Source organism: Anabrus simplex, chromosome 2 (genome assembly GCF_040414725.1).
Source record: "Anabrus simplex isolate iqAnaSimp1 chromosome 2, ASM4041472v1, whole genome shotgun sequence".
Lineage (NCBI taxonomy): Eukaryota > Metazoa > Arthropoda > Insecta > Orthoptera > Tettigoniidae > Anabrus > Anabrus simplex.
In genome coordinates, this window is record NC_090266.1 from 1,155,418,718 (window position 1) to 1,155,444,416 (window position 25,699).

General features: G+C 42.1%; 1 protein-coding gene across 5 annotated transcripts in view; it reads left to right on the plus strand.

Moving 5' to 3' along the window:
- LOC136864756 (peroxisomal acyl-coenzyme A oxidase 3) overlaps positions 1-25,699 on the plus strand; it is a 230,510-nt gene that overhangs the window by 20,405 nt on the left and 184,406 nt on the right. The window contains exon 1 of one of the 5 annotated variants that reach the window (XM_067142119.2): positions 7,133-7,274. The exons of 2 other annotated variants lie outside the window; for them this stretch is intronic. The gene's annotated coding sequence lies outside the window, so the exon portion shown is untranslated. Of the gene's footprint in view, positions 1-7,132; positions 7,275-19,031; positions 19,108-25,699 lie in introns of those variants that run through there. 2 more of the 5 variants (XM_068226408.1, XM_068226407.1) reach the window with 2 other exon arrangements.

A 25,699-nucleotide genomic window follows, 5' to 3' on the forward strand; every position in this document is an offset into this window, starting at 1 on the left:
TAGATCACCTGACCTTACTCCACTCGACTTTTTCCTCTGGGGTTATTTAAAGGAAAGAGTCTATGAGCAGGAGCCTGAGAGCCCGAATCATTTACGGCGGCTCATCACGGAAGCCTGCAGGCAGATTCCACCACATATGTTGCAGCAAGCAAGAATGTCTCTCCTCCACCGTGCTCAGATGTGCATTAACGAAGCAGGTGGTCATTTTGAACATTTGCTTCATTAATCGAATGACCATGCATAAGCCCATCGCACCGCTGTCGGTACAATCTCACTTTATTGCAAATAGCTCTTTTAAGAGCTCCTTAAAAAACAAACATAGCTGAGTACCTGCAATATGAGAACTGATCATGATTTAGATTTGTCGTCAAGAACACGACTCTCACGAACATCAACAACGCAATAAAAATATTCGTCGTACACAGGACTCGAACCGCCTACTAACGAACACCGGTACTCTCCTCTAACTTTTAGCAAGCTCGGCTATCACGGGTTGCTGCTTGGCGCTGTTGTGTTGCTGCTACTTCTAGTCATTCACCAATAATATTCTCTGTACAGGACGTTTCTGCGACACATAATTTTCACGATTCTTTAGCATCAATCGGTATTTTATCATTAATGCTGATTTGCTTGACACGAATAAACGAATTAATGGAAAGCGTTGTAAGAGCAGACATTGTAGTGAGTAGTCAAGGTCAATATTTTTAGGTTCGGCTTTAATCTGCGGGTTGCATAAAACTGCGTGAATAGGGGCAGCTGTACCACCCGGTATATCATTTCAGCTTGAAAGACTGTAGTGTGCCTGCCCAGGTCCATGACGCGCTAGCGAGTGGTTGACTGTTCCAAGAGCTCTGTGTTATCTCAGTGATAAAGTAGTTAATAATTGTAGAAATTTACTAAATTTTGTGTGTGTGTGTGATATATTTAGCTCCACAAATAATTGTGTTTAGTGTTTGTTGTAGTAAATCTGCGGTTAGTGGTATTTATTTACAGTTTTCACACTGAGTAGTTTCGTAGGCGTTCGCTAGATTGCAACCTGTAATTTAGGTCTGCGTGATGGAAGAAATATATCTTTCTTTTTAATAGTATTATTAAAATATTAATAGGTTTGTTGATAAAATACTTACAAAGACGGGATATTAAAAAGAGTCGTAACTTCGGCAGCGGTTATATCTATTAGTGCAGGCATTTGACAGGGTACCGTATTTCAAATAGCAGTTCAACGGTCCCACCCAAAACGAAGGTAATAACTTCTTTTAATAACGCGATACTGTTGTAAATTTTGTTTTAAAGAAAGGATTTCAACAAAATAGACAGTATTTCACTGGCGAAATAGTTAACAGTCGTATTTGTTATTGATTAGGCTATTGTCGCTCTTCTTATTCAAATATTGGCATTGTTGGCTACAGTTGTGAACAAAGCGTGTAGTCGTTATCTGGGAGCAGTACCATTATGTACGGAACATTATGGGTGTGAGTGTTGCTTATGAAAGAGGTCGTCATGCGTATTCCACTGGTCCGTTCCACTGTGTTCAATATGGTCTGCGTTACCTATGAGTAGTACCACATTCTGTGCAACACCATGGGTGTATGTTGCCTGCGGTTAGTACTACTATATGAGAAACACCATGGGTTTAGCTGACGCCCGTGATCAGTACCACTATTTGAGAAAAGGCATTGGTCTGCGTTGCCAGAGAGTAGTATTATTATGTGCGGAACACCATGGGATTGTGCTACCTGTGGGCGTTACCATAATGTGTGATGCACCGTGGGTCTGCATTGCCTATGATTAGTACCGCGATGATAGCGACCCCATGAGTATACGTGGCCTGCGATTACTTCCACCAAGTGAGGAACACCACGGGAATACCGGCGCCTCTGATTAGTACACCTGGGTGAGGAGCATCATGGGTCTGCGTTGCTTGTGAGTGGTGCCCTTATGTGCGAAACACCATGGGTTTGTGCTACCTGCGACTGGTACCATTGTGTGTGATATACCATAGGTTTCCATTACCTGTGATTAGTACCACCATGCAAGAAACACCATGATTCTACGTTACTTGTGATTAGTACCACTGTAGGAGGAACACCACGGTTCTGTTTTACTAGTGATTAGTACCATTATGAGGGGCCGGTGATCGGGATTTTGGATCCCTTTAGATAATAATGCATCATCCCAGTAATGAAGACATTGTGAATTGGATCCACTGACTGTTTTTGTTCACGATCACTTTCTCATCACCATTCGTTTCAGATTCTAGTCAGTGGATACATTTCGAAATTTTAATTTGCATTTCGTTATATACACCTCGTACCATTAGGGGCCGATGACCTAGCTGTTAGGCCCCTTTAAACAACAAACATCATTATCATATATTTTCCTTTGCCGGGCTGAGTGGCTCAGACGGTAGAGCTGCTGGCCTTATGGCCCAAACTTGGCAGGTTCGATCCTGGCTCAGTCCGGTGGTATTTGAAGGTGAAATGGCGTATGGCTTTTAGTGACGGGAGTATCCGAGGACATGTTCGGCTCACCAGGTGCGGATCTTTTTGATTTGACTCCCGTAGGCAACCTGCGCGTCATGATGAGGATGAAATGATGAGGAAGACGACACATACACCCAGCCTCCTTGCCAGCAAATTTAACCAATGATGGTTAAAATTCCCGACCCTTCCGGGAATCGAACCCGGGGCCCCTGTGACCAAAGGTCAGCACGTTAACCATTTAGCAATGGAGCCGGACTATTTGAAGGTGCTCAGATACGTCGGCCTCGTGTCGGTAGATTTACTGGTACGTGAAAGAACTCCTGCGGGACTAAATTCCGGCACCTCGGCGCCCCCGAAAACCGAAAAAGTAGTTAGCGGGACGTAAAGCCAATAACGTTATTATTTTCCTCTCCCCCATCCATTGATCCCAATATTGTCTGGAATCTTTCTTAATTTTATCCCTTTTTCTTTTCTGTCTTCAGAAATATTTTTGGGGGGCTGGGGGTTCGAACCCCACTGTCGGCAGCCCAGTAGATGGTTTCCCGTGGTTTCCCATGTTCACACCACGAAAATGTTGGGGGTGTACCTTAATTCGGTCGATGCGATATAAAGAAACTTCTAAAAAAAAGTTTTTGCTGCTGTTGTGTTATCGTGTTTATACGTCGGCCAGTAAAGTGCCATTCATTTATAGGACGAGGAGTAAGGGATTGGGATGAGTTATCAAGGAAAATGTTTGATAAATTTTCAAAGTTCTTCGAAAACACTTAAGAAACGGCTGGCTAAACAATTGATAGGGAATCTGCCACCTGGGCGACAGTCCAAATACAGATCATTGATTGATTGATTGATTGATTGATTGATTGATTGATTGATTGATTGATTGATACACAAATAGATGTTATGGTGCCAATGCGATAGGACAGGGCTAGGAGTGGGAAGGAAGCGAGCGTGGTTCTAACGAAGGTATAGCCCCAGCATTTGCCTGGTGTGAAAATGGGAATCCTTACAAAACCATCTTCAGGTCTGCCGACAGTGGGGTTCGAACACACCATCTCCCAAATGCAAGTTCACAGTCAACTCACTTCATTCATACATACATACATACATACATACATACATACATACGTTAAAAATATTATAGTACATGGTTCATTAGCTCCTCGGCTGAGGGTGGCATCAGGAAGATGATCCGGATGTAAAAACATGCCATATCGTTTAATCTGATTTCAACCCCGACCGCGTATCAGGAAACGGGACTGAGTTGTAGACACACATACTACAGTCCATTTCAAATGATGAAATCTAATCTCCCTCGGATATACAAAATATTATCCGCATCCACTCCGCATGCGCACTTCCTTCATCCGCACCCGCATCCGCGAATATTGTATATTTTAACTATATATTATACCCAAGGTATTGAAACGGATAGAACTGTTAACATAATACAATAGGCCTGACCTGATACCTTGCACCAGACCCCTCCACAATCACAGATATATGAGGGATTTCCTCTTGCGACAACTAATGACGTATTGACCTTTCCTTCCTTCCATTAATTGCGGGCAAGAGCCAGTTATTTTACGGTCAGATTTACGGCTTTATGATCTCAAGGCTCTTAGGACCCAAATGACTATGAACAGTATAGACTAATCAGGAATAAAACTAAATAAATCATCCGTAATCTTAAATTCAAATATATTCGCGAATCAGTAAGTAACTTAAATACGGCTAGTGCCTGGAGGCATCTCCAAGCCATGGGCATAGGAAAAACACATGAACAACTTCAGGTACCTGACATTCTACTCGACCATTTAAATGAGTATTTCACGGAAGAGAGAGCTCAGTCTAATCCGCTTAACAGACCACACGTAAATAACGTCCCAGCACCTGTTCCACAAAATCGCCCCTGCTTTGCCTTTCGTATCGTCAACACTAATGAAGTTAAGAAAGTCTTGTATTCTATTAAATCCAAAGCAAGCGGTGTCGATGAAATTCCTATTACTTTCATACATAATATTATTGGCGCTATTCTACCCATTCTCACCCATATTTTTAATTACTGTCTCAAAAACGGCACATTGCCGACAATTTGGAAGTACGCCAATGTAATTCCACTTCCTAAAATCCCAGGTTCAAAACTCCTATCCGATTACCGTCCCATTTCGATTCTCCCTGCTCTCTCCAAAGCGTTAGAACGGTTGGTACATGCGCAAATATTGGAATACCTTCAGGCTCACTCTCTTCATGACCCCCTGCAAGAAGGGTCATAGCACAGCCGCTGCCTTACTCAAAGTGACTGAGGACATCAGACAAGCAATGGACGAAAGACAAGTGACTATACACACTCCTTGACTTCAGCAGTGCTTTTGACACGATAAACATCCAGACATTGCTGATGAAGCTCAAATAGTTTTTCGGTAATGTTGCTTTAAAATTTTTCACCGCATATCTTACAGATCATATGCAATGTGTTACAGTACAAAATACTGCTTCTCAGTGGCGACTCCGGAAGGCAGGAACCCCCCAAAGTTCTGTTCTTGGTCCCCTTTTGTTTGTCCTCTATATAAAGGACATCTCCTCTAAAATAAAGTATAACAGATATCACCTCTTTGCCGACGACCTCCAAATTTACTGCCACGTTAATATAAATGATATATCGAATGCAATAAGAGATATAAACTCCGACCTTCAACAACTCAGTGTGTACGCCAGTGAAAACTCTCTCCTCCTTAACCCCCCAAAAAACTCAAACAATTATTATCGGTTCTCAGAAATTATTAAACATCATGTATAAAAATTATGCATCGAGCTCGATAGCTGCAGTCGCTTAAGTGCGGCCAGTATCCAGTAATCGGGAGATAGAGGGTTCGAGCCCCACTGTCGGCAGCCCTGAAGATGGTTTTCCGTGGTTTCCCATTTTCACACCAGGCAAATGCTGGGGCTGTACCTTAATTGAGGCCACGGCCGCTTCCTTCCACTTCCTAGGCTTTTCCTATCCCATCGTCGCTAAAAGACCTATCTGTGTCGGTGCGACGTAAAGCAAAAAAATAAAATAAAAATATGCTATTCCTCCGGTGACATTAAATGCCACCATAATCCCGTTCAGTAAGGAAGTGAAGAACCTAGGTATGACACTGACTGAAATTCTTGACTGGTCTGCACACGTAAGAAATACATGTAGAAAGATGTACGCGACGCTACACCCTTTGAAACGACATAAGGACATTTTGCCACAAGACGTAAAGATAAAACTACTCCAAACTTTGATACTACCAATACTTGACTACTGCGACATTGTCCTCATTGATGCAACTCGTGAACAAACTATGAAACTTCAACGAGCATTGAACTCTGGTCTTCGATTTGTTTTTAACTTGAGTTACGGTGCTCACATAACCCCTAGCTACACATTTCTTTCCTGGCTGAAACCCGAGAGGCGACGGAAATTCCACGTACTTACGTTGATATATCGAACTCAGAAGGAAAATGTGCCCAAATACATCTCTTCAAAATTCCATTTATTATCCTCATTCCATAATTGTAACACTAGATCTGGCACTTCCCTCGCTATTCCCGTCAACCACTCTTCAACATATAACAGATCCTTCGTTGTGGCTGGGTCACGACTTTGGAATTCACTCCCAGCTGCTGCCAGGAACTCAAACTCAATATCGAAATTTAAGATTGCATGTAGAGATTACCTGTTGACTACCGCTGATTGTTTCGTGTGTATGATGACGTATGATAGGTTGTGTGATTGTGATTAAAATTGTTATTATTATTATTATTATTATTATTATTATTATTATTATTATTATTATTATTATTATTATTATAGTGTAATGTAGGTACATAATATTATAATATTTAGCTTCTTACTCATGTACATAGATCACTTTTATGGCCATACTTATATTTCCATTTACGTTATTACTTATTGTGTTTTTTCTTTATGCATTGCTTATTTTTCCAGTTTGTATCTTACTTTTTCATTATGACTTTGTCTCTTTCTCATTATCTTTACGCTCCGAATTTTATTCTATTTTATTTGTTGAACTCTGCTTTCTTTCTTCGTTATATGTTGTCCAAATCTGTAATTTGGTCGCCATAAGACCTATCTGTGTCGGTGCGACGTAAAGCCCCTAGCAAAAAAAAATAATTTTTAGCTTATCTTTGATTTTATGATAGAATAGTACATTTCTTTTATATATGTATTATCTGTAGATTAATTATGTGGTTAAGTGTAAGAGAGGGCCACGAGCCCTAACTTCGCCACTGCTAAAGTCAATAAAATAAATAAATAAATAAGCCAAAGGCCAAGGCGAAAGTAGAATTTTAACCCTCCCCCTCGCTCTTCCTTCCATCCTTCCAATGTTTTCCATTTCCTTTGTTGGCAGGCTGCGTTAAAGTTGAAGGTCAAGGCGCACAATGAAATTTAAATTAACTGGGAATTCCTAATTACATTTCACTGTCAAACACTACGTCGCCAAATGCCGACCGTTGGGTGGATGAAATGGGACTGGTAATTCGGTTTGAATGAATGATCGCTACGAAGCAAGCGGGTTTTGCTTTTTTCGCTAGTACAAGTCATTCACATTTACTGGTCCGATCTTGAAGTGTTATCTTGTTTCCTTTTCACTGATCACTGCTTCTTAGTGCTGAACTTATTTTGAGTGTGAGCGTGACCTTGATGTTATCTTAACATTACGCCTAGTGTTCTAATCAGCTTTTTATCATTTACTGTTGGATATTGTTCTTGTGTTCACCGTGTTACTGAGAACTTAACTGGTAAGTAATATTCTCACATACTGAGGTATTAGCTATTTTGGAGGGTAGGGCCAAGACGATAAAAATGAAGACATGGCCATCATAAATAGGGTGACCAGATGCAAATAGATAACCAATAGGACAAAACTATTCAAGAGGGAGGACAGTGCCGGGAAAAAAAGAGGACACAAATTTCCTCCACTGAGAGTCTGAATTTAGACTTATGTCTTCGAATTTTGACATACATAAACAAAATGTATCCGTTTCCATATCATACGGTACGTTCTTACAAAATTTAAACAGTGAAACTAATTTGCACGCCTTGCTGGTACTTTTCTGAAGATTCAGTTGCCTTCAGGAGTTTTGATGTGTCTAACGTATGAAAAGATACACATATGAATTCCCTTAGATTATATTAAACCATTAAGCGGATTTTCACGGTTCCTATTATCAGTCCATTGTGCTGAAAGCAATGAAGAGTCTTCTACATTTGCATTGTGGCCTGGTGTAGAAAAAAGCATACTCTAAACTACAATCAACTAACTTGCGTGAATTGAAATACTTTGCCCATTTCTGACTACAAGGTAACTTCAGGGTCGTTACTGCTCTCATTCAGGAATTGCTTGAAATTGCAGAACTGGTCAAAAGATTTCACATCATCAATTTGAAAAGATTTAGACTTGGCTTGCAAATACAGAATACATTTTTTCAACATCACAATAATCAATATCACTTTTCAGCGCCATCAATTTAAAACAGGCTTCCTTCGAATCCCGGTTATCTCCTGTTGCTTGTCACGTCAGCTGTCTCACATTAACATAGCGGTGTTCTGGCGGGGTATTGCTAAGAGAGAAGCATGCAATATACAGAATGATAAATAGCGTCTGTTATCACAGTACAAGTCATGCACAGAATAGACATCAATTTCTGTATATCGATACGATATCGATGATGCCGTCGCGTAATAAGGAATACTTGTAAAAACGAAGTAGTAAAACAGATTACCCAGTGGCGTATACTGAAGGCTATCCAAGGCTGTCGGTGAAGCCCAAATCTCAAATGAGACCGGTGGATATCTAAAGCACGGCAAGGCCCCTGTTCAGCATAGCAGGTGAGGCCGCCTGGGCGAGGTACTGGCCATCCTCCCCAGTTGTATCCCTGACCCAGAGTCTGAAGCTCCAGGACACTGCCCTTGAGGCGGTAGAGATGGGATCCCTTGCTGAGTCCGAGGAAAAAACCGACCCTGGAGGATAAACAGATAAAGAAGAAAGAACAACATTATGCTACCTAACACACAAAATATTTGGCTGATTTTGATACTAGCCTCTCTGAATATCAAACAAAAAACTACGCCTACCAATACTTTCTTCATAAAACAGCAGTGAAAAAAAGTTTACTTGATAAACCACTAACACTGTTCAGTAACAATTCACTGCCAGCTAAAGAACACATTACATGCATTCAGCCCTTAACAGTAAAATAAACCAGTGAGGGGTGCTGTAAAGAAAGAAAGAATTTGTGCTTTCGTTCTCTGAAGCTGTTTACCGCTATTTACTGTGGGACCTGCCACAACTATCTGCCATCAGCTGACGATTAGCCGTGCGGTTAGTGGCGCGCAGCTGTGACCTTGCATTCAGGAGATAGTGGGTTCGAACCTCATTGTCAGCAGCCCTGAAGATGGTATTCCGTGGTTTCCCATTTTCTCACCAGGCAAATTCAGGCCACGGCTGCTTTTTCCGACTCCTAGCCCTTTCCTCTCCCATCGTCGCCATAAGACCTATCTGTGTAGGTGCGACGTAAAGCAACTTGTAAAAAACTAAGAAAATAAAATTTACTGGCAATTACTACATATTTCATGAATTGCTAAGAATAATACGGTAATAATAATAATAATTTTGGAGACGCTGAGGTGCCGGAATTTGGTTCCACGGAAGTTCTTTTACGTTTCAGTAAATCTAACGACACGAGGCTGACGAATTTGAACACCTGCCAAGTTGATAGCACTCTACTGTCTGAACTACTCATCTTGTCAATGATACACTGCTCTGCGTGGGTAGAATGCCCATTGGATGGTCTCACTTGCCTCCCTGTCCGGCTCCATGCCTAAATGTTTAGCGTGCTGGCCTTTGGTCACAGGGGTCCCGGGTTCGATTCCCGGCAGGGTCGGAATTTTAACCATCATTGGTTTTTTCTCTGGCACGGGGGCTGGGTGTATGTGTCGTCTTCATCATCATTTCATCCTCATAATGACGTCCAGGTCGCCTACGTGAGTAAAATCGAAATACCTGTACCTGGCGAGCCGAACATGTCCTCGGACACTCCCGGCACTAAAAGCCATACGCCATATAATTTTTACTTGCCTCCCTAACAACAGCCTGTGCCAGCCGAAGAATAGCACCAAAAAAATATCTGTGAACGGATGTCTTATTGCCGCATGTCGAATAGGGTTTTCTTTCATCAAATTTCTTCCACTGATAACACTGTTCTACAAAGGCTCTTTTTCTGTGATGAAAACATGTAATTCTAAAGGAATTTACACTGCTAAATTCAAATCTGAAATCAGAATTGCGCTATCAGGGATAGTTTTCCATTAATCTGAACATATATATCATATGTGGTGTCATTGTTTGCGCCAAATATGATAATTTTACAAAAAGAAAATTAAATAGTTGGCAACATTAACTTTACTATTTCTGATTCTCTTTCAGGCATTGATGTTAGACCTATTGTTCAGATAGTGTGACATGCTAACAACTTCTAGCTAGTTGCTTTACGTCGGTCCGACACAGATAGGTCTCATGGCGACGATGGGATAGGCCTAGGAGTTGGAAGGAAGCGGACGTGGTCTTAATTAAGGTACAGTCCCAGCATTTGCCTGGTGTGAAAATGGGAAACCACGGAAAACCATCTTAAGGACTGCCGACAGTGGGATTCGAAGCCACTATCTCCAGGATGCAAGCTCACAGCCGCGTGCCTTTGACCGCACGGCCAACTCGCCCGGTCATGCTAACCTCAAAATCACAGTGAGAATATAACGATTTCTGCCTATTTAAAATGTATTTATTTGGCTTCTTCAGATATACCAAGTGAACACTTCTGTGAATATGCTCTTCTTTCGTATTTCTGTTCGATATGTCTCTATGTCTGACAAAGAAAAGCGAGCTGGGTATGTTTCAAGAAAGTAACACAAAACTTCCTTGGAAGTAGAAGAAACCCTAAATATATATATATTGTGAAATAAATTATCAAAGCTTATGAAGATTTAGGATGCAATATGTCCTTGAAAGTACGTTTTATGGACTCGCATCTAGACGTCTTTGTAGAGGTTGTAGTGATGTATCAAATGAGGCCTTTCCAACTCGAGCACTTAGTGCTGGGGCGCACCAGCGCTGCACTCAGCAGCACCGTTCCCCTCCTTCCCCACCTTCCCCGCGCAGTGGTCGGTGCATGTGTGCGTAAGAGACAGTACATTCATCCTCATTCTCTCTCTGTGTGTGTGTGTGTGTGTGTGTGTGTGTCATTCTCAATGGAATATATTCGATAGAACAGACAGTGGAGCAGTTGGTTTCACCTTCGTTAAAAATGTCGTTTAATCCTTCATGGGTGGATTCATATTTTGTTCTCAATACCGAAAGGAAAGCTCACTGTTTAATTTGTCATGTCATTTTAAGCGTACAGTCTTCAACCGTTCGGCGACACTACCACAATAAACGTGTTTCCACCTATGATGACATTGTTGGCGCAGCAAGAACCGAACAAATTGCTAAGTTAAAATTGGAATTGCTAAGTTCTTCAGAGATACGTAATAACTTACTCATTAGGAATTGTTTTACTTGCAATTTAGGAGATTTGTTTTCGTTTTTGGTTTTGTATTATTAAGAACTGTTTAGAATTAGACTTAGATGTGCTGCTGAGAAAAAACACCCGGGCGAGTTGGCGGCGCGGTCAGGGGCGCTCAGCTGTGAACTTGCATCCGAAAGATAGTGAGTTCGAACCCCACTGTCGGCAGCGCTGAAGATGGTTTTCCGTAGTTTCCCATTTTCAAACCAAGAAAATGCTGGGGCTGTTCCTTAATTAAGGCTACGGCCGCTTCCTTCCCATTCATAGCCTTTTCCTATCCCATCATCGCCATAAGATCTATTGCAAAAAAGACCCCACAAAGATAACTATTTTAATTATTTTATCTCCCTGTCCCACAGATACTTGAAGCCAATACTTTAGAAGGCGCAGTTCGAGCACGTTATGGGCTATTGTTGCTCTGAAAATTGCAAAAAAAAAGAACAGATGTTTTCAATTCTGAATTTAAATAAATTGAGAACTAGGACTTCTCTGTCTGATGCGGACTTTAGAGGCTGTACTTAGAATTTCTACTGCCAAATCGATTGTACCCATTATTGGTAAATTAGTTGCCGCAAAACGATGTCAGCAATCGACTTAAACGCTAAATGTACATTAAGGCAAACGCAAAATATGTACAGAATAAATTGTGTGTTTATGTGTTCACGGAACTGTCATAAATAATATTGTTTTCATAAGCTGCGCGCTGACTTGACGACTTGTGGCTCTGCCTCTGTCACTTCCCCTGCTTCCTCCACCACCTCAACAGTGCTATAACCGTTGCCTACGCTATAATACAAGGCCTTGAAATGCACTCGTAGAAACGGGTTGCTTCCTAGTCCACCATTCAGCCGCTAGGATCGCGGTCTAGCCCCCCTTGTATTCGCATGGCCGTATAAGTCAATAAGTAAAGTATATCCTAAATAAAAAGAACTGAATGTTTTTGCGAGTATTGACAGTACTTTATTTAAAGAGCAGTGCTGCGTTGGCTTGGATATGTCACTGAAGTTTCAAAACTTTCCTTCTGAGGGGCTTCTTAACAAGTTTCAAAACTTTCTCTCTTCTCTTCTACTTGTGTGGCTCAAAGCAATGTTGTCTAACAGAGGTCTCAGAAATGTTCATAGTAGAAAAAGAGGTGGTTTGTCGCCTTTACACTTTCCACAAATTTCACTGTTGAACATGTCTTTCGAAAAAAATAAACGTACACCTTTTAGTAACTCTCTTCGGGACAAGTACTGCGTAGCGGAAGTGACAAATTCCGTCGTTCACTGCAGAAGTGCCACAGACGATGATTTTCGGTATCTGAGGGCTCCTCGATCTTGAAAAAGAATAAAACACAATGTTGGACTTTGAGTAGCTGGAGAACAGATATGTTCTAAACAGCCTTTACAGTCTGCTTTTTCTTTTGCCACACGAACCATGTCATTGTATTCCGCTTGGCATCTTAGGTAGCTGAAGAAGAGCTCGATGTCATAGCTCGTTAGGTTCCTCGTCACTGCATAATGCAAATGTATACTTATGAGGTACTTTACGCAGGCCACAGTGGACTGGGTAGTCAAGATCTATGCCTGATACATTTCTCTCAAGATTCTTTTTTTACTTTCTCTGAATGCATTTTAAGTTTTTTAATATATGACAGGAAATCATTAATTAACCAACTGAGGAGTTCATCTTCAGTACTAAAAGATGCTTTTTTTTTTTTTCTAGTGACTTTACATCGCACCGACACAGATAGGTAATATGGCGACGATGGGATAGGAAAGGCCTAGGAGTTGGAAGGAAGCAGCCATGGCCTTAATTAAGGTACAGCCCCAGCATTTGCCTGGTGTCAAAATGGGAAACCACGGAAAACCATCTTCAGGGCTGCCGACAGTGGGATTCGAACCCACTATCTCCCCGATGCAAGCTCACAGCCGCGCGCTCCTAACCGTACGACCAACTCGCCCGGTTAAAAGATGCTCGTTTGTTCTCGTTCCTGAATATGTCCCATGTGAGGTGTTGCAGACGTTATGCGCATTGAACAATTTAATAAAATGCTCCATAAAACAAATGGCTTATTTTAAACTGTATTTTATGCTCTCGGGACAAAACCACCTTCATACTTTTCAAACCAGAGAATGTTTCAGGGGAAAATACAATATTTTTAGCTCTTGCTACATTCGTTTTCGTGAAATTTGTTGGGCAAATTATTTTGCTCGTTGGTTTCCTAATTTAAGATTTTCGAGTTTGAAGATACCTCTCAAACAGTAGCGTAGCCAGGATTTCAGTTTGGGGGGGGGGGCATTCATCCAGAATTTTATTTTGATAGGTGTCCAAACTTCCATAGTTTAGGTGGTGTAGAATACCGAAAAAGGAAATGAGTGTCCTTGGATCCAAGTAAGAGTGGTGGATTCGTGCGGATTCCGGAAGGTAATAGTAATTTCCTTCTTCTTCTTCCCCACTTTTCCCACATCTGTGGGGTCGCGGGTGCGAAATGTGTCGCACATGTGGATTTGGCCCTGTTTTACTGCCGGATGTCCTTCCCGACGCCAACCCTATATAGAGGGATGTGATCAGTGTTGTGTGTTTATTTGGTGGTTGGTAAGGTAGTATGTTGTCTGAATATGAATATGAATATGTTGGGACAAACACCCAGTCCCAAGCCAGAAGAATTATTCAGACGCGATTAAAATCCCCGACCCAACCGGGAATCGAACCCGGAACCGTCTGAACCGAAGGCCTCCACACTGATCATTCAGCCAATGAGTCGGACTCCGGAAGCTAATATTAATGCACATTATATATAAAATGCTCAATAAAAGAACTTTCGTTAAAACTCCTGGGGTGTCTGGACTCCTTGGACGACAAGCCCCGGTCCCTCGGCTACCTCTGTTACTCCCATCCCAACATAACTGCAGCATTTCATATATTCCGCGTAGAAGTGAAATGAATGCAAGAATAAACACTTTGAGTAAGGATGCAATATTCTGGTTTAGAACAAATACGGTAATGTTATAATAATAATGGTCATGTGATAAGCAATAAAGAAGTGACATTTTATACAAATAATGCGGCGAAGATACACACACAAACACACACGCGCGCGCTTGCGCGCGCGTCGAATACAGGTTTCTCGTCCTTCTTGTCCATGGCTAGATGATGAAGGCAAGAGAATGATGGCCCACCGTGACTCGTTATTTCGACATTATAAACAAACCCTAGATGACACAGACTTCGAATCTAACCGCATCTTAAGAAATCGCACAAAGCAGTTAATCAGAAATTTAAAAAATGCATATATTTTCGGATTTCAGCTAACAACTTAAATTCTAATCGCGCATGGAACCAACTTAGAGCTCTGGGAATAGGAAAACATCAACAGAGACAGACAACTCCTGACATTCCACTTGAAGAACTGAACGATTACTTTAGTAGAATAAATATTCAACCTACCCAAATTAACTGCACCGACTCACCGCCCTCCCCTCCAGCCAATCTGCCATTCACATTTCACAGTGTCACAGAAAATCAGGTTAAAAGGCTTTGTACTCGATAAAATCAAAGACTACAGGTGTATATGATATTCCTATTACTTTTATACATAACATTATGAGTAACCGTCAGCAGCGTGTAACAGTAAACGACAAGGCCTCTAAATGGAAAATGAAACTTAGTGTTGCCCCACAGGGCAGTATTCTACGGCCCCTAAGTTTCTGTATTTATATCAATGACATACCATCTGTGACAGGAAATAACACACATGACCTCTGTGCTGACGATCTTTAAATAGGCTATATCGACACTGCAAGACAAGATATTAACAGGGAACTCCGACGACTCAGTGTATATGCACAACGAAACTGCAAAAAAAAAACTCAGACAATTATAATTGGATCACGAAAATTACTGAGCTTCTCAAACAATGTCGCAATCCCGCCTATCCTACTGAATGGTAACATTATTACCTACAGTAAAACGGTTTAAAATCCCGGCCTAATGATGAATGTAACAGTTGATTGGTCTGATCAAACGAAAGAAATACGTAAAAAGATTTTTGGAGTACTTCACCCTCTTAAACGACAGAGGAATGTATTTCCATTTGAGCTACAGGCCAAACTAATACAGACACTCATTCTCCCTATTCTTGATTATTGTGACGTACAATCATTCACCTCGTACGTAAAATCACCATTATGGTCCAATGGTAAAGTTCAAAATTTCACCAACACAAAATATCGAACACTTGTGCATAAAATTAAATATCACCATTATTGTCCAATGGTAAAGTTCAATGTTTCACTGACATAAATATAAAAAATTTATATGAGACTGTGCATAAATATTATGCCTGAAATGTTTTACATAGCAAGAGAAAGAGAAAGAAAAAAAATATTCACTTGTGCCATAAACTTAATCAGAGTTCTGTGCCAAAAGTTTAAAATTTCGTCAAAGTCATTGAATTGATCTTCGTAAAATTTTAACGCATTCACTGAACTGGAATTAACGTATGTACTATGCACTTTTATTTGAATTGGTAAGTTAAGATATCACTGATTTCAAAGTTAATTTTTATCACTTTACTCTCTTTAATCTGGCCCCAACGTCACGGGTGCCACTATTCACTCTCTTTAATCGGGCCCCAGCGTCATGGGTGCCACTATTCACTCTCTTTAATCGAGCCCCAACGTCATGGGTGCCACTATTCACTACCTTCTCTCTGTAACAGGAACGCCCGTACTTCAGTTTATCGGAGAGCATGAGGAACGACAAGGCGTGTACGGCCCATGCTAAGAGAGTGAGAGAGAAGGGTAGTGAAAAAAAATTTCATGATTAAGTGGATCCTTCAGTTTATTCAATAGATATGCAAAGAATTATGTCACCTTTTACAGCTGAATCGTGGAGTTGTCCCTGAAGGCGTGGAGAGGACGTCGTCCTGCGGCGGCTGCGTCGTCTTGCGGTCGGCGTCGGCGTTGTCTCCCGTCGTTGGTGTTTTCTCTGTATTAGTGTTGATGACTCGAACCTGAGGCAGGAACGGGGAAATGTGGAGCTTCCACATTGGACGTCATGGGACACTGGTGTGACACTTCTCTAAGGCGAAGCACGCCGAAATAGTTCCCACAGTCAATGATGTTGAACGCACTTTAGCAGCAAGGATAAAGTTAGAGTCACAGTTCCACGAGGATAAGATGAAAGGAATTATCGTATTTGGAATAATAAACAAACGAAAACTATCTAGGACCTTCCGAGGTGCAGTGATTAAGCACTTCATAAAGAAAATTAAATTTACCGGGTACAGTCTCTGCACTGTACTCCATCAGCACAATACACTTGTTGAAATAAATGACAGTCCAAGTTCTATTACGTCGTAATTTTTAGAAGATTATCACTGGCACTTAAGATCATACGTGATTCTGAACAGGTTATGATGGGAATTGGCATGGTTCCTCGGAAAGAAATCACGATACTGCATTCCACTGTCTTTAAGAGGGAATGTTGGCACAGTTTATTATGAACACAGTTCAACGGATAGACACAGTCTTTAAATGAAATGAAGGTCGGCACAGTCTATGCTAGAAACACTGTCGCTGTTCTCACACAGTCTTTAAATGAAATTAAGGTTGGCACAGTTTATGCTAGAAACACAGTCTTTAAATGAAATCAAGGCTGGCTAGAAACACTATCGCTGTTTTCACACAGTCTTTAAATGAAATTGGGGTTGGCACAGTTTATGCGAGAACACAGTCTTTAAATGAAATCAAGCCCACGGAGAAAGCTTTTAACACGAACGTTCTGAACTCAAGTATACAGCCGGACCGAGTGACGAATTATGTCGCGACGTGCTTACTTGCACACACTCACTGAACTCACGGCTTACTGCCGACTTCCCTCACTCTCTGCCTACTGCACACTGCACACATTCTGCCTTACCCCAGGCTGGCGACTCGCTTATATTGCCGAAGGCGGTTGGCGTGGCTACACATGTGGGCCCCAAGAAAATTTTATATCTTGGCCATCTTCACACCGATTGACACGAAATTTCGGCTAGCAGCGTTCATTATTCCTGCCTGCAAGGTGACGTTATTGAAATATTGAGATTATATTTCGTTCATGCAGCAATGCTATGGAACACGAAGGAACCTTCTGCGTGACGTCGCTTGTCCTTGGCCGGTGTTCTAGAACATCGCGAGCTTGCTTGCAGTTCCCACTATGCCTGTGCGCTCGGCGCAAGTTTTAAATGCTTACGGCCGGGTGTTAGCGAGCTCCTCTTAATAAAAGAATGAAACGTGAATGCTCGTAGGGCGTTCCCGTTTCATCTCCCCCCCTGCTCGGGAAAAAGAAAATTGCTGGGCGATTTTCTTTTTGCTCATCTCCTAAGTAGTGGGAGAATGCCGATTCTAGACCAAATTCAAGGTCATCGAGTCTCCCAGCGCGGGACGGCTGAGGACGGGGGCCGCCATCTTGGGCGTTGGCCGCGGTTTCCCGCGCCGGCGCTATCTTGGGTGTTGGCTGTCGTTTCCCGCGCAGATGTTAGTGCGTTGACGGGGGGCCTACACGGCAGGCGTTGGTTGACGAGTACGAGTTTTACGCCCGGATGACCTTCCTACGTCGGGTCCGCTATGACGGTGTGCTTTGGCGGTGGCTGACCCGGTAAGCTTTGGTAAGACAAGTACTAGTTTTACGCCCGGATGCCCTTCTCGACGTGTTAGACGGGTACTAGTTTTACGCCCGGATGCTCTTCCTACGTCGTGTCCGCTATGGCGGTGTGCGTTGGCGGTGGCTGACCCGGTAAGCTTTGGTAAGACAAGTACTAGTTTTACGCCCGGATGCTCTTCCTACGTCGTGTCCGCTATGGCGGTGTGCGTTGGCGGTGGCTGACCCGGTAAGCTTTGGTAAGACAAGTACTAGTTTTACGCCCGGATGCCCTTCTCGACGTGTTAGACGGGTACTAGTTTTACGCCCGGATGCTCTTCCTACGTCGTGTCCGCTATGGCGGTGTGCTTTGGCGGTGGCTGACCCGGTAAGCTTTGGTAAGACAAGTACTAGTTTTACGCCCGGATGCCCTTCTCGACGTGTTAGACGGGTACTAGTTTTACGCCCGGATGCTCTTCCTACGTCGTGTCCGCTATGGCGGTGTGTGTTGGCGGTGGCTGACCCAGTAAGCTTTGGTAAGACAAGTACTAGTTTTACGCCCGGATGCCCTTCTCGACGTGTTAGACGGGTACTAGTTTTACGCCCGGATGCTCTTCCTACGTCGTGTCCGCTATGGCGGTGTGCGTTGGCGGTGGCTGACCCGGTAAGCTTTGGTAAGACAAGTACTAGTTTTACGCCCGGATGCCCTTCTCGACGTGTTAGACGGGTACTAGTTTTACGCCCGGATGCTCTTCCTACGTCGTGTCCGCTATGGCGGTGTGCGTTGGCGGTGGCTGACTCGGTAAGCTTTGGCAAGACGAGTACTAGTTTTACGCCTGGATGCCCTTCCTTACGTGTTAGACCAGTACTAGTTTTACGTTCGAATGCCCTTCCCACGTCAAGTCCGCTATGATGGTGGTGTGTTGGCAGTGACCTACCTGTTTTATACATGGATAGGTATTTTTTCTCTGTTATTGTGTTCGAAATTATGGTAAAGGTATATTGTATTATATTTCATTTTATTTTATATTCTGTTGTCGTGGAAGAACATTGGAAGTGTATTCTTGAGTACCTATTATTACTGAGTTAGTGCAGAATGCAACGAGTAGCGTAAATTATGCAAATGTCTGATAACTCCTCGGCTGTTACGCTAATGTTAGAGAAGCATTAACAGATAAAAGCTCAATTTTCTTATCACCTGCTGTCACCTACAGGAAAAGAAAATGACTAATGCCAAACAATACTTAGATTACTACTTGCTGTGTTCACGTTTCTACATTGTTCGGAATAGTAATGCTAAGATAAGAAACAGTACTTTGTTTGTGTCCTTGACGCAAGTTAACATGCTGAATATGAAATAGTACTGAGTGGGCAGAGAGAGTGGAAGAGACATGGTTGCTAAAATAAGGTAAGTCTTAAATTTAACATAAAATAAAGGATGTGAGACGTTTTAAATGCTAAGCAGCTTGGGATGTAACTGCTTATAGTAGAAGGAGTATAACAAAACATTAAGCCTGGTAGATCATTGAATGCAGTGGTTTATTGAAACATAACAATAGATATACATAACATGAACGGATGACATTATCGTAAAGTACATTCTGAACAGTCTTTAATCATAGGGTTTGAACTATCCCAGTCATCAGAGTTGTCTTTACCTCTCCAATTGTAGTGTTGATTACAGTACCGGCAAGCAGCAACTTCTGGTACCATTTTCAGGTGAAGTGGTAGCAGGTTCCATGAATATTCTACATCCTTAGAGGCATACGTTGCTACAAAACTAGATGGTAGATAGGGTATTAAATGCTTTGGCATATACCACAAAAACTTATGTTTATTATAGGCATCTATAGCCTCACTTACTAATGTGTTGTTTGCTTGTTGAAAGACGCAGGCCTCACACTGACATGTAGAAGACGGGTCGGAAGGTAGACTTGCGGTGTTACTAAAACTTACCGGGCGAGTTGGCCGTGCGCGTAGAGGCGCGCGGCTGTGAGCTTGCATCCGGGAGATAGTAGGTTCGAATCCCACTATCGGCAGCCCTGAAGATGGTTTTCCGTGGTTTCCCATTTTCACACCAGGCAAATGCTGGGGCTGTACCTTAATTAAGGCCACGGCCGCTTCCTTCCAACTCCTAGGCCTTTCCTATCCCATCGTCGCCATAAGACCTATCTGTGTCGGTGCGACGTAAAGCCCCTAGCAAAAAAAAAATTACTAAAACTTTGACTGTCTTCTTCCATGGCCGTACAATCGGTGCAGTTCGTGTCTTTTTAAGGACTGATATCTGCATGGTGTATACGTATGTATTTACAGCCGTGTTACAATATTAGATAGAGGATAGTAGGTGATAGCCGTTTCGTGAATAATAAGACAGTAGGCGGTTGTATTTTCAGGAATGTTTTCAGCCGTTTCAAATTCAAGACGAATGTCGACTGGTGACTCTTTCATGGCTTCTTCTAAGTAGGAACAGTCTATGACAACTAAAGGCGCTTTGTTTTTAAACTCCTCTGGAGGAAACAGGGGACGATTTTCTTTCTGATAATACGAAAACTGAAAACTGCAGAACATGGTGTATAGTGGTCCAAATTTGTTTTTTTCAAAATTTAGTTCCATGTTTTCGTAAGGATAGAGCATTCCATTCAGATAGAGCCGAAAGTTTCTTAATTGACAATGATCAAATTGTGAAGCATCAGCACTGTGTACAAATTTACGATTAGTCTGAAAACCGAACAGGACGTAAAGAGGTCTTTCTGTGAAGCGGGATGTTTTTACAGACCAACTGTGTTTATCTGTAGTTGGTAGTACCGGATACTCGTGCAGTTCCCAGCTTCGTAAGCGAATCGGTATTGCCATGTCAGTCTCTACTATTTTCAGAATACGTAGTTTTGCTCTATCGGATAAGGTAACATGGGGCACTCGCCATAGAATACGTTGTAGGATAATTTTTGAATCGATAGGTTTTGATGCTGCTTTGAACACATTGTAATCACTGCGATCGCGAACAAGAATGAGCTCTTGCTTTGCATTGAGTATAATACGCTTATGATCTTCAGCAAATCCAAGAATGTGTTTTAATGGTAACATTCCGGTAAAGGTTCCGTCTGTATTAACCATCCACTCATTTGTAGCTCCCGGACACCATCCTGCCGTACGTAAGGGTTTACTTTCTTCACTTCCGTACGATGGATACTGTTTCATAGCACTTGAAATGCCTACATTTCTTGTACTGTCTACCTGTACTCCGTTAATTTCCAGGCGGGCCTCCGAAAAGAGGAAAGCGAGTGCATTATTGTTTAGAGTTGAGGTGCTTCCACTAGTCCCATCACTCTTTACTATCTGTCCTTCAATGTAAATGTAACTTTCATGGGGTAGGGTGTACACATCTTGTTGATGAATGACCGTGCGAATTTCATCGTTGTTGTTTAATCCAAACGTAAAGGGTTGATAGGAATGAAGCTCACTTCTTACTACGCCCTCTTGCGTTTCCACGGAGCTTACGACGTCTAGAATGTTTTCCATGGGGCTGTAAGGTATAACCTAAATCTTTTAACACTTGTTGATGAGCACGTGTTAGCCTTATGAGTCGTTGCGAACAAGTGAGACGTTTCTTCGGAGCACGCTTTGTTTTGTATCGAGACGTGTAAATACGTTTCATGTTGGCTTGAGATGAAGTTTGTACGTGACGTGCGTGTGAGGGTCTAAATGAACAAGCTGATTGTTTTTATTGACAAGCCGAAGGGTAATGTCACTGATGCGCGTCACAGTTACAGGGTGATAGAGCACTGCTGATGGTTTCTCACGTACGCTATAGCCACCTTCTTTCTCAATAATAAAGTCGTGCAGGGCGTGCGAAGGTTGTTGATTGCTGTACACGTCTGTAATAATATTACAGGTGATAGTCACGTGATGATCGTCTAAGAGTGTTGTAGGGCGGTCAGACTCGTGACGTACGTTCGGTGCTAGTTCTCTTGGAGAAAATCCGAGCAACGGTCCAATCGAGTCAGGTTGTGTTTTAAAGTCGATTTTAAATGATGATTCGATAATACACTTATGAGTCACGTTGCTTGCTGTGAGAGAGAACCGATGCTTTTTAGTAATAAAGCTCTCGAGACTAAACTGTTGAATTAATTTGTTTTCAATGTATTCATAAATATCATCTACTGAATACGTACCCTGCGGTAAGGTTAGCACGTATTCATCATAATAGAATTTGTTTGATCCTTCTCGCACGTTATAGATTTTATTATAACCTTCAAACGATACTAGTCCAAGACTGTAAGGTCGATGTCCAAGTTCAATCGGTGGGTTGAAGTAGATGGTGGTTTCAGGTCCTTGTCCGTGTATAGTAAACGTTCTTGCATTGCCGAACATCACGTGAACACTGATGTACTCGGTCCGATGTTTGAGTTTCATATAGGAACTTTAAACATAATCGACCACACGTGTGTGTGTGTGAAATTTTTGTACACGGTTTTTATTGTAAAGAATAACTGCACTGCTTCCGAAATAGCGTACGAGCTCTGCTGGAGGAGCTAAGTTTCCGTAACTGTCAAAATACCATACATGTTGACCACGTTTAACGTAAGCAACGTAATGCGTTCCTGGACCGTGACTGTCATCTAAGTTGATGACGGCACTCTCGTTGTAACGTGGATGTGCTGGTAGCAGATTTCGCATAAACACACCGCGGAAGTCACGAATTCCGAGTTGTTTGGCGTACGTAGTTACTTCTTCATGGGTCAGGGCTCGTCGTGGCAGTGCATTCAGTAGGCGTTTTTTGGCGACATGTATATGCCCAGTCCTTTTTTGTATGGCGCCAGCTTCATGTGTACTCCTTTACCACGCAATGCAATCGCCTCCATAGTTTTATTATGGCGTTCACTCTCTTTCAACTGTTGCTTCGCCTCTTCTACGGCTTTAACCGTTCTTGCTACAGCACTAGCTCCACCAAGGAGGGAGCCAAGGGCAGCTAGCCCGGCAAATAATGCCGGTAAAAATCCTCCACGTTTTGGTACGGGAATAATCCGCGCACGCTTGCGAAACAACACTTTACTTCTAGGACTAACTCGTGCTTTTGCTGCTCGCAGTGCCTTAGTAATGGCTATCCGATGATCTTTTTCTCCTCGAAAAGCCTGTCGTGCTGCTTTTACAGCTGCTTGCCATCCTACTGCCTTCGTTTTCTTCTTTACAACGTCAGGATAACGTTTCTTCACCATCCTGCACACAACTTCTCTCGTCAGCACCTACTAACCAACTGATAGTTACTTCTTGATTTTATTCGTTTATCTATCCTATTACTCTACGGCTTTTTAGGTTTGAATTCAATGCGGTCAGAATCGTCAACATCTCTTTTTTCCTTGTATAAAGCAAGCCTGTTGTCTAAGTATTGTTTGGTAACAACATCGAAAGGATTTTTTGCATCAGCTGCATCTGTCAGTCTCAGCTTCTTCATGTAAACCATCCCATATTGAATGGTTCCGAGTTTACTCAATTCTAAAGCTAGGTACCGTTTTGTACAGACGTCTTGTTCATTAACAGGATCAGCAACTTGTATCAACCGTTTATTGTTTGCTGAATAACCATTCTCAGTTAGGGTTGGCACTATTCGCTGTAAACCGTTTACTCTATTATCCACATATTCTTTTCTAGCTGCGTCTGTGTCGTTTGTCGGGGAAGCTAATCGTATTACTCGACGTTCCTGCACATCATAGTTATTGTCTTTTGTTGTTACTACAGCATGTGCTACTAGATATGCTTTCGTACATACGTCTTGAGGATTTATAGGATCAGCTACGTTCGTGATTCGTTTATTTTGTGCCTCATACTCTCCTTTTATTCGTCTTAAACGATAATAATCTACATATTTTTTAGAAGTAGCATCAGAAGGGTTTGCTGGGTCCTGTATGTTCGTTAATCGTTTCTGTCAGTCTCAGCTTCTTCATGTAAACCATCCCATATTGAATGGTTCCGAGTTTACTCAATTCTAAAGCTAGGTACCGTTTTGTACAGACGTCTTGTTCATTAACAGGATCAGCAACTTGTAAGAAGTAAGAAGTAACTATCAGTTGGTTAGTAGGTGCTGACGAGAGAAGTTGTGTGCAGGATGGTGAAGAAACGTTATCCTGACGTTGTAAAGAAGAAAACGAAGTCATAATGTCCGTCTGTTGTGCGCTGTATAGCCCACGTATCAACATAGCGTTTATTGACTGGGTCGGTATCTTGACGTGGATCATCTACATGCTGAGATGGTATTACTCTTTTTCTAGAGCGTTGTGTTCGGCCGAATGAGTCCATGGTTCGACTGATGTGAAACGTATAGAGATAACATGCTATATAGTTAGACTATTTATCTGTTAAAAAGTTTAAGCTACACAACATCGTTTGCATTGATCCAAGAATTGAAGGTATTATTGAAACCAAGCCATTTCACATAAAGTTTATTACCACGGCGGCGAAGAACACGCTCCACTAAATAATAGTTAGGATACCTAGTTTTTTGCAGCTCTTCGGCGTAGAATCCTCCCTCGATAGGCTGTCCTGAAAGATCATGAAGTAAAGAAGTCACTGGGTAGGTAAGCTTAACCTTGTCGATCTGAAAAATTTCGGTACTCCAGTTCGGCGTGTATCCTTTAGCGAAAACAGACTTGTGTTTGCTGATACGAACAAAATCACCTTTTCGAAAGCGATGACGTTGTGGATCGGCTGTTTTAATAACGTGATGTATAGCATCTAAGCGTGGTGTATTCTTGGTAATAAGACGAGGCTTTGTGCCGATCGTGCGATGAAATGTATCGTTGTACGAAGACACAAGTTGAGGTAAAAGTTCAATCCACCGATAAGAGCCTCGAGCTGTAAATTCTCGCCACATGAGTGTTTTGAGTGTGCGATTAAAGCGTTCTACAACACTTGCTTTAAGATTACTGTACGTAGAATAATGATGAATGCCAAGCGTCTTGAGATAGGAAGAAAACACCTGGTTGTAAAACTCCTTACCCCGATCGGTTTGAAGAAGACGGGGACGACGCTTTGCTAGCTGAATAATACGTTTAAATGCTTCTGTTACTAGAGAAGCGGTCTTTGCACGAACTGGTTCAGCAAAGGCATACTTAGAATATACATCAATAACGGTAAGCAAATACTTGTAGCCATGGTTACTGCCAGCGTAAGGAATCATTTCAACAAGATCCGCTTGCCAGAGTTCATCTTTCCCACGTGTAATGACTCGTCTACGAAGGTAAGTGCGCCGAGCAGGTTTATGCAATTCGTGGGCAATTGCTATTTTTACGCGTGAAGGGGTCTTGCTTTGAGGAGCCATTACACGATAATACCTGCATGACGCAATTCTTCTTCTATTTCTAGAATCTCTGCTTCATGTCCTGTATGACCAGCGTGTTGTGAGGCTTTTAACAATTGCAGACGGCTTACAAGTTCGTTAGGATCATTCCAATACGTTACATCTACATAGGGTAACAGAGGCTTGTAAGTAACATCGTAACCACGTGCTGACATGTGACGTGTAGGAAACAGCTTGGAAATAATTTCACGATACTTGAAGCTCTTATTAGCATTTACAGCTTCTGAAGGCTCGTAATTACGCCGGAAGGCTTCTGTAGCAATAAGAATAGATTTATATTTCTGAAGATCTGCATTAGATATGTTCTCTAAGTCAGGTATTCGTGAAAACAGGAGGTCGAGGAGACCCTTAGTGGGTTTGTAAGTAACATTTTTTACGACTAGACTGTGATCGTCAATTTTAATGTCTGCATTGCCCATGCGAAAACGATCTTCTTCGTAACGAATGCCATAGGTAGTATCAGTTTTTCTTGTAAAGAGCTTCTCCAAGTAGGGAGCGGTAAGTGGACCGTAGGTGCTTTTAAGAAATTGCTTTAACTGTGCATGATACTCTGGTGTAGACAAGACCTCGGACAAAGAGGGCTGTTGTTGTTGTGTAGGTGTTTCTGCAACAACATCTGTTGGCAAAAACTCCACCTGTTTTAGTC